Source organism: Castor canadensis, chromosome 16 (assembly GCF_047511655.1).
Source record: "Castor canadensis chromosome 16, mCasCan1.hap1v2, whole genome shotgun sequence".
Lineage (NCBI taxonomy): Eukaryota > Metazoa > Chordata > Mammalia > Rodentia > Castoridae > Castor > Castor canadensis.
Window position 1 is genome coordinate 12,470,588 of NC_133401.1, and position 10,166 is coordinate 12,480,753.

A 10,166-nucleotide genomic window follows, 5' to 3' on the forward strand; every position below is an offset into this window, starting at 1 on the left:
ATCTAGTTGAAATGGAAATATTACTAGATGCATACAACCAATCAAAATTGAATCAAGAAGATATTAACCATTTAAATAGTCCTTTACATGCAATGAAATTGAAGTGGTAATAAAGGGTCTCCCTACAAGGAAGAGCCTAGCACCTGAAGGATTCATGGCTGAATTTTACCAAACCTTTAAAGAAGAACACCAATACACCTCAAACTTTTTCAGGATGTAGAAAGAGAAGGAACACTACCAAACTCATTCTGTGAAGCCAGCATTACACTCACTCTGAAACCCAATAAATTTGTAACCAGAAAGGAGAATTATAGGCCAATGTCTTTAATGAATATAAATACAAATATTCTCAACAAAATACTGGCAAATAGAGTTCAACAATATGTAAGAAAGATCTTACAGCATGACCAAGTCAGTTTCATTCCAGGGATGCAAGGATAGTTCAATGTATGTAAATGCATAAACATAATACAGCATATAAGGAGAAGCAGGGACAAAAAACACATTATCCTCTCAATGCAGAAAAAGCCATGGACACAATCCAACACCCTTTCATGATAAAACTCTGAAGGAACTAGGAATAGAAGGAATGTTCCTCAACACAACAAACACAACAAAGGCTATATATGACAAACCTAGAGCCAACATCATACTAAATGAAGAACAACTGAAACCATTTGCCTTAAAGTCAGGAATGAGACAGGGCTGACTACTTTCTCTACATCTATTAAATATAGTTTTGGTATTCCTAACCAGAGCAATAAGACAAGAGAAAGGAATAAAATTGACTCAAATAAGGAAGGAAGAAGTCAAACTATTCCTTTTTGCAGATAATATAAGCCTATACATAAGAGACCCCCAAAACTCTACCAAAATACAATAAATCATAAACTCTTTTGGCAAAATAGCAGGATACAAAATTAACATACAGAAATGAGTAACTTTTCTATACACACACAACACAAAGACAGAGAAAGAAATCAGGTAAACAATTCCATTTGCAATAGCCTCACAAACAATAAAGTGACTCAGAATAAATTTCCAAAGAAACCAACAACCTTTTTAAAGAAATCTCTAAACCATTGAAAAGACAAAACAAAGACATCAGAAGATGGAAAGACCTTCCATACTTATGGATTGGTAGAATCAACATTGTAAAAATGACCATACTACCAAAAGCAATCTACGTGTTCAACACAATCCTTATCAAAATCCCAATGACATTCTGCACATTAATAGAAAAAAATCATGAAATACATATAGAGACCCAAAGAACCTTGAATAGCCAAAGCGATTGTGAGCAAAAGCAATTCTGAGCAAAAAACCCAATGCTGGAGGCATCCCAATACCCGACTTCAAACTGTACTACACAACCATAACAATAAAACAGCATGGTACCAGCACAAAAACAGACAGAAAGACCAATGGATAAGAATAGAAAATACAGACATAAACCCTTGCATCCATAGCCAACTATTCTTTGAAAAAGGAGCCCAAAACACATAGTGGAGAAAATACTGCCTCTTACAAATGCTGCTGGGAAAACTGGGTATCTACATGCGGAAGACTGAAACTAGATCCCTGTCTTTCACCCTATACCAAATCAACTCAAAGTGGATCAGAGACTTTAGTATATGTCCTGAAACTTTGAAACAATTCCAAGAATCAGTAGGAAATACACTGGAAGTGTAGGCATAGTGAATACTTTCTTAACAGTATATAAAACTCTCAGCATCTAAGAGAAACAATGAACAAATGGGACTGCATCAAACTGAAGAGCTTCTGCACAGCAAAGGGAACAGTCAGCAGACTCAAGAGATAGCCCATAGAATGGAAGAAAATCTTTGCCATCTTCTCATCCAGTAAGGGACTAATATCCAGAAATCTATAAGGAACTAAAAAAAAAGCTCAGTCCCCAAATAATCAACACCCCAGTGAAGAAATGGGCACATGAATTAAACAGGAAATTCTCAAAGGAAGAGATACAAATGGCCAGTAAAGACATGAAAGAATGTTCAACTTCTCTGGTTATGAAAGAGATGTAAATCAAAACAACACTTAGATTTCATTTCACCCCTGTTAGAATGGCTGTAATCAAGGGTAACAACAGCAACAACAAATGCTGGTGAGGATGTGGCAAAACAGGAACCCTTATATGCTGCTGGTGGGCATGCAAATTAGTACAACCACTATGGAAAGCAGTATACAGATTCCTCAAAAAAGTGGAGATAGCATTGCCATATTATCCAGTGATACCCCTCCTGGACATCAACCCAAAAGAACACAAAACAGGATACTGTAGACCCCTGTACACCAATGTTCATCACAGCACTTTTCACAATAGACACTCACAGGAAACAACCCAGATGCCCTACAACTGATGAATGGATCATGAAATTGTGGTACATATACACAATGGAATATTACTAAGCCATAAGGAATATGTGATTTGAAGGTACATGGATGCAGTTGGAGGACATCATGTTAAGTGAAGGTAGCCAGGATCAGAAACACAAAAGGCACATGTTTTCTCTCATAGGTGGAAGATAGATACAATGATAAACATATACACATAAAAAAGCATGATCATATACAAACTCAGATGTAGTACATGCTTGTAACAGTGGAACTGCTCTATGGAACTTGGGAAAAGACAGAAAGGAAAATAGAAGGAAAGAACCTCAGTAATATTGCATACCAGAAGATGTGAGAGTAGAAGATATAAAGATGTGTATTGAAAAATGTTGAAAAATGGGGGGTGGGAGGTAAAGGGGTAAGGGAAAGTATTCCAAGGGATTGGACAGATCAAAGTAAAGCACACCCAGGGTGGGCATACATTAAGACACCCCTTTGAACATTAACTCAAATACTGATAATGAAAGCAGGACTGTAAAATAAGTACAATGAATATATAATAATAATAATAAAAGATTATGACTCAAACTCAGGAAATCACCCCAGGAGCCATAAGGACCTAAAGCTAAGACTTTCTTAATAAATATTACATCCTTATATCCTGACCCCATTGTTCCCACTCTAGAAACAACCTTGTTTCAGTCTGTTGAAAGTGTGTTCCTTTCATATTAAACTTTGCTATTACATTCATTTGATCTTCTCCTACCCGACACAAGAACTTAGGTAAATTTCCAAGGTCACTTTTGTGGTAGTTTACTTGAAATGCCCAACCTGGCATAGAAGAACTGACCTGCACTTAAAGCATTATCTTGGGAGGGTCAGAGGGCCATTGAGGATTTTCCCACCCAGTTACCTTCCTGGGACTTCTCCACCCACCTCCTCATTTCTACTCCTAGTATGTAAGCAACTGTGGACTCCAGTTGTTTTGCTGGGCACCCTCTCCTCAAGACCAGTTCTCCACAATAAACCCTGGATTGGCTTTTGTGTTGTCTCCTGGCCTATCCATTCTTCACCTCTTTCAGTCTAATAGTTCTCCCCAAAAGAGTACCTATTTTACATTCATGTCTATCTATCTATCTATCTATCTATCTATCTATCTATCTATCTATCTCATCTGTTAGACTGAAAGAGGTGAAAAATGGATAGGCAGGGAGATGGCTTAAATGGCAGCACAGGGTTTATTTGGGAAGAAGTTCTGCAGAGGGCATGCACAGTGTTTGCTAGGATGTGCAAACACCTGGATCCAATTTCTAGACCTACAAACAAAACAAACAACAAAGAGCAAAAAACCATCAGCAGGTCTGCACTGCCCTGCCCTACAAGAAATGTGAAAGGAAATCCACATAGAAAGAAAATGATACCAGATGAAACTATGAATCTACACAAAGGAGTAAAGGGAACTAGCAAATGGAGCCATACAAGTGAATATTCTCCTATTATTTAAATATTTTTGAAAGACAACTGACAGTTTGATTTTTTTTTCTTCTTTGTAGAACTAGAAATGGAACCCAGGGCTTGGTGCAAGCTAGCCAAGTGCTCTCCCACTTAAGCTAGGCCCCCACCCTTTCATTTTTGTTTCATTTTTGAGATAAGGTCTCACTGACTTTTGCATGGGCTGACCTGGAACACTCTATCTCTGTGACTCTGGCTCATGAGTATCTGTGATACCAGGTGTGTGCCACCACACCCAGCTGATAGCTGACTGTTTAAACAACAGCCAGAATAGTGTTATGTGAGGTTTATAGCATATATATTAATAAAATGTATAACAGCAACAGCCCAAAGGTCAGGTGTATTGTATTTAGGTTCTTATATGCTATGTGAAGTGGTACAATATCACTTGAAGGAAGACTGTGATAAGTTAAAGATGTACACTTTAGCTCTAAAGCAACCATAAAGAGATCAAAGCAAAGATTCAGGCAACAACAAGATAAAATAGAATAATATAATTATAACAATACAATATAAGCTAAATAAGTATAGAGAGTACCTGAAAGCAGCCACAAAAAATGACAAATTAAGGAATTATAGCTAGGAAGTCAGATGGAAAAAACCCACTCATGAAAAATATTTAATACAAAAGAAAACAAAAATGAGAAGAAAAGAAAAGAAATAAGTTCCATCTAGGCTTATACCTAATAACATCTACAATCATATTATAGGAAAACTGCCTAAGCCCTCAAATAAATAGGTATTAGGTGGGATGAAAAACAAAAATCACATTCAAGTGTATGTTACCTGTAGAAACACACCTAAATATAAAGAGAAAATAAATTATACATCAAACTAGGAATAAAAGAAATACCCAATCCTGACAAAGAGCATTTATAAGAAATCTGCAGCTCTCTGGGCACTGTGGCTCATGCTAGTCATCCTTGCAACGTGGGAAGTAGAGGTAGAGAGGCTCATGTTCCCAGGCAGCTGGGCATGGTGGTGCAGTCCAGGCTGGACCAGGCATAAAGGCAAGACCTTATTCAAAAAATATTTAAAGCCAAAAGTGCTGGAGGTATGGCTCAAGAGGTAGAGCATCTGCCTCACAAGAGCAAACCCTGAGTTCAATCCCAGTACTGCCAAAACAGATGGCTGGCGATCCTTGATAGCTGAAAGTTCTTTTGTTGAAAAGACTTTGAGAATAATATTGTGGTCAGAAGATGAGGTCTCTTTATTTTTTTAAATCATCAAATTATGTTGCTGATGCTGTCATACTTTGGTAATGAGATGGGTTACTTTAATGTGAAATCCCATCAAGCATTGCACTTCATAATAACTTGTGCAATTTGAAATACTTCTGCAGATTCAATAATGTCTTTTCTTCTTCTTCAGTTTCTTCTTCCTTTTCCTCCTTTTCTGCAGATAACTCAACCAATTCTTCCAGTTCCCCATCTATCAACACTTCTTGATGGTTTTCCACATCCTCATGTTGGTAAATCTTTCTCCACCCACATGTCTTGCAGCATCTCCAATAATTTTTTAGATTTTCCTGTCAAAACCTGTTCCTGAATCTGTATAGCCAGCCATTCATTACTTGAAGGAAATTGCTAATGGTCACTAGTTTCTTGGCTGAATTCTTCCTGTAGGCTCAATGCTTTTTTGGTGCAACATGTAGTCTTCAATCAACATGTTTTCGGTTCATACATTCCACCTACATTTGTAATGTCTTTTCATCTTCACTAAGCACTTATGTACTGTGGCAACAACTTTTTCATTTTGAGGTGTGACAACCAAACTAGCATGAATTTCTTTTTCATTCTCCATAATTTCATGGATAGAAGACTCATTCTTAGCATAGATCTTAAGAACCTTAGAAAATGTTTTCTTCTCTTTCCTTATTAAGTTGACATGTTTCACCTTTTATGGCTTCTCTTTGGTTAATCTGAACTGTCAGCATCACTACTCTTGAACTTTGTGACCATTACTGAGTAACATAAGGGTTACTTGAACAGATCACTGCAATGTTGAAGCAGTTAATCCAATAACTGAGATGGCTGGTAAGTGACTAATGGGTATGTAGCACATACACTGTGGATGCACAGAACACAAAAGGATGATTCATACCTTGGGCAGGCTGAAGTGGGGTGGTCTGAGACTTCAGCCCACTGCTCAAAATGGTACACAATTTACTACTTATAACTTCTTGAAGGACTGGTGTTTGGGGTGGGGGCAGGGGTAGAATGCTATGGGTTGAATGCTCCAAAGCCAATGTTGACATTTAATTACCATGGCAACAATATTAAGAAGTGAGATTTTACAATGACCTAATGCAGAAATGGTCAAATGAACTGAACAGAGATTTTTCAGCAGAAGAAGCCTATGTGACCAAAAAACAAATGAAGAAATTTTCAACATCCCTGGCCATAAAGGAATGCAAAGTGAAAACACATTAAGATTGCACCTCACTCCTGTTAGAATGGCTTTTATCAAGAACCAAACAACAACATATGTTGGAGAGCATGTGAGTAAAATGGAATCCTTATACATTGATGGTGGGAATGTAAATTAGTACAATCACCACAGAAAACAGTATGGAAGGTCCTCAAAAATCAAACCATAGAACAGGAAGAAGTTCCACACAGCTCCACTACTCTGCCATTGGTGGTAAGTCCTGCTTCCTGACACACGTAGGAACTTGGAGCTCCATGCTAGCCCCTGCTACTTGACCTGCTACTCCACGCCTTGAAACACAAGGGAAACATGCACCCTTACACAAGCAGACACCAGGGCTCCTGCTGCTCTGCACATAACAGAAGGCGCAAGCCAAAGACTTCATTTTTCTATGCTTGCAGCACGACTTTACTGGGCTCCTGGAGCCCATGCATGGCAAGCAGGATCCAGAATTCCTGTTGCCCACTGGCTTGGTTATCCTATGCTTGCAGAAACTGTGCTGGTTCTTGGAAGCCCACACCCTGGCATCTGGTGCCTCTACTGCCTTTCATGCACCAGAAAATTCAAGCCCATTGACTTTGCTGTCCCTCAAATTGCTAGTAAATGCCAGAAGCCCACTGCCACACTTGCAAGTGAACCCCAAGCTCCAGCTACTCTGCTGGCACCAAAAAGCTTATTTCACACAGAGCACGGAGGCCCACTGATCACCTCCATGGCCTCCTGTGGGAGAGCCCCTGCTGCCATATCAAAGAGCAGGGACCCAGCTCCACCACTCAGTGGTAATCTGCCAGTCTGTGGGTACTAGAAGACCTGCTTCCCTAAGCAACAAAAAGACCCAGTGGTCCCCACCATGTCTAAAGATGGGAGAGACACCACTTCTTCATTAAAGAACAAGAACTCAAAATTTGCCACTGAGAGCAGGAAAGCTGGAGCATACTATTTCTGGTCAGCACTAGAAGGCCTGCATCCCCGAGGTGCTTAGAGACCCAGCACTTCCCACTGTGCCTGCCTGCAGGAGAGTCCAGTTTCAATCTAAGAGCTATAATCTCATTTCCTCCTTTGAGTGGCAATCTACTACTCTGCATCTGCCAGGATAGTTTCCTCCCAAGGTGCACAGAGACTCAGCACTCCCCATTGTGCCTGACAGTGGGAGAGTGCCTGGTCCTCTGTTAAAGAGTGAGAGCACCAGATCCCCCACTGAAGAGAGGAAAGCTGTAAACTGATACTCTGTAGGTGGCACCAGAAGGCCTGCTCCAAATGTGTACAGAGGCCCAGAACTTCCTACTGCACCTCCCTGCAGGAGAGCCCCATCTCTTCTGTCCAAGTGCTGGAATCCCAGCTCCTCCACTGAGTGACAATCTGCAGGTGTTATGAGGGCTGCCTTCCACAGAGCAGAGACCAAGAACTCCTCACTATGACTGCAAAAGATCCCTCATCACTCCACAAAAGAGTGAGTACCAGAGCTTCCTCATGGAGGGAAGAAAAAAGTCATCTGCATTACAAAAAGTACCCTGAAAGGGGTAATGTTTCCAGCATACCCCTCTCTGAGGAAAACTGCTGGAACACTAAGATAAAAAACTCAAAACCACAACCACCAGGACACCAGGGATTAAAATCCTAACCAAAATCAACTGCAGATGCATAATCTCAAAGCAGAATGGAACAGCAAGACAATTAGTCTCCTTCAAAAGCTAACTCTATTACTAAGGATTTAGTAGAAGAGAAGATATCAAATAATGAATTCCAAAAAACAATACTAAAAATATTTAATGAGCTCAAAGATGAAACACAAAAGCTAGTATCTGATTTCAAAGAAAATGTGAATAAACTATTAAATGAGCTCAAAGAGAATACAAGCAAACAGATAAGTGAAATTAAGAAGACTATGCAGGATATGAAAGAGAAAATCAATAAAGTTATGAAATCATGCAAATAATCATTCTGAAAGAAGCAACTCAATAAGGGACTAATATCCAGAATCTACAGGGAACTCAAACAATTCAACCCCTCAGAAATCAACATCCCAATGAACAAAGGGCAAATGAATAAGACAGGGAATTCTTAAAGGAAAAGGTAGAAATGGCCGGTAAATATATGAAGAAGTATTCAACTTTCCTGTTTATGAAAGAGATGCAAATCAAAATAACACTTGGATTTCATCTCACCCCTATTTAGAATGGCTATAATCAAGGGTAATAACAACAACAAATGCTGGCGAGAATGTGACAAAACAGGAGCGCACATTAGTATAACCACTCTGTAAAATTTGTACAGTATGTGTGGTGGGGGTACTAGTGGTCAGGTAGAGGGTGTATGAAGGAGATTAAGGTGACAGTATATGGTAGATGAACTTTATATACCTATATGAAACCCTACATGAAACAGAACTAAGAAATCTATTACATTTGCTTTAAGTGGGCTGGGGATGGGTTTGAGGGGTGAGATGATAGGGGCAATAACTAATGTAAAGTATAAGTCTAATTGGAATTGTCACTATGACAATTCCAATGTCCCCCTGTATAATGACCATATCCTAATAAAAATTTATTAAAAACTAAATTAAAACTAAACTACATGATCCAGCAATACCTCTCTTAGGGGTATACAAAAAGGAATGTAATTCTGGTTACAACAAAGGCACCTGCACACCCATGTTTGTTACAGCACTATTCACAATAGCTACACTATGGAAATAGCCATGATGCCCCAATACTAATGAATAGATTAAGAAAATGTGGAATATAATTTTATTCAACCATAAAGAAGAATAAAATTTTGTCATTTGCAGGTAAATGTATGGAACTGGAGAACATCATCTAAAGTGAAGTTAGGCAAATCCAGAAAGCCAAAAGCCACATGTTGTCTCTTGTATGTGGAATATAGACCTAATACAAATACAAGCAATATTATGAAAAACAGTTCAAGCTAAGGGGAGGTCAATATAAGAGAGGGAGGGTAAAACAAAGAAGTTAGGAAAGTGAATATGGTTGATGTACATCCTATGCAATACTGAATGTATTCTTTAAACCTGTTTAAAGAAGAGGACTAATATAAAAAGGAGAAAAATATAGGGGATGAAAGAATTCCCGTTGCAATACATATATACATGGAAATGTCATAATGAAGTATCCTGCACAGGTATCAAAAATATAAAAATGTCATTTTTACATTCAAAAACAGAGAACAGGAAGGCAAAACAGCTCCTGTCTGGGGGGTTGGTACCTGCGGGATGGGGAGGATATAAGGAAATAGTGAAGGAAGGTAAATATAGTGGAAATATGTATACATGTATGTAAATGAAAAAAGTGGCTTGTTGAAACTATTCCAGGAATGAGGGAAAGGGGGATGTAGAGAATGAAGTGGTTAATTCAACAATGATATAGTATAAGAACTTTTGTAAATGTCACAATGTACTCCCAGTACAACAATAGTGAAAAATAAAATAAAACAGGTGAGATTTTTAATATGTGATTAGGTCAAGAAGACTGTGCTTTGGAATTTATTAAAGTCATTATGTGGGAATGGGTTAATTAGCTCCTCTTAATCCCCCTCTTACACAGTCTTAGACTCACTTGCCCTTCTTCCATCTTATTACACAGCACAAAGGCCCTCACCAGATGCCCCATGCTCTCAGATACCACAGCCTCATGAACCACGAGCCAAGTGAAATTCTGTTCATCACCAGTGACTTAGTCTCTGGTATTCTGTTACAGCAGAAAACAGATGAAGGCATGGTCTCTGCATTCCTGGAACTCAGTGTGTAAAAGAGAAAACAGAGACACTGAGTCAGGGAGAGAGAGAAAGCAATAGAAAATCAGAGAATTTCCTGTACTGTGAAGACAGCCAGATGCAGCAAAGTAACCATAACA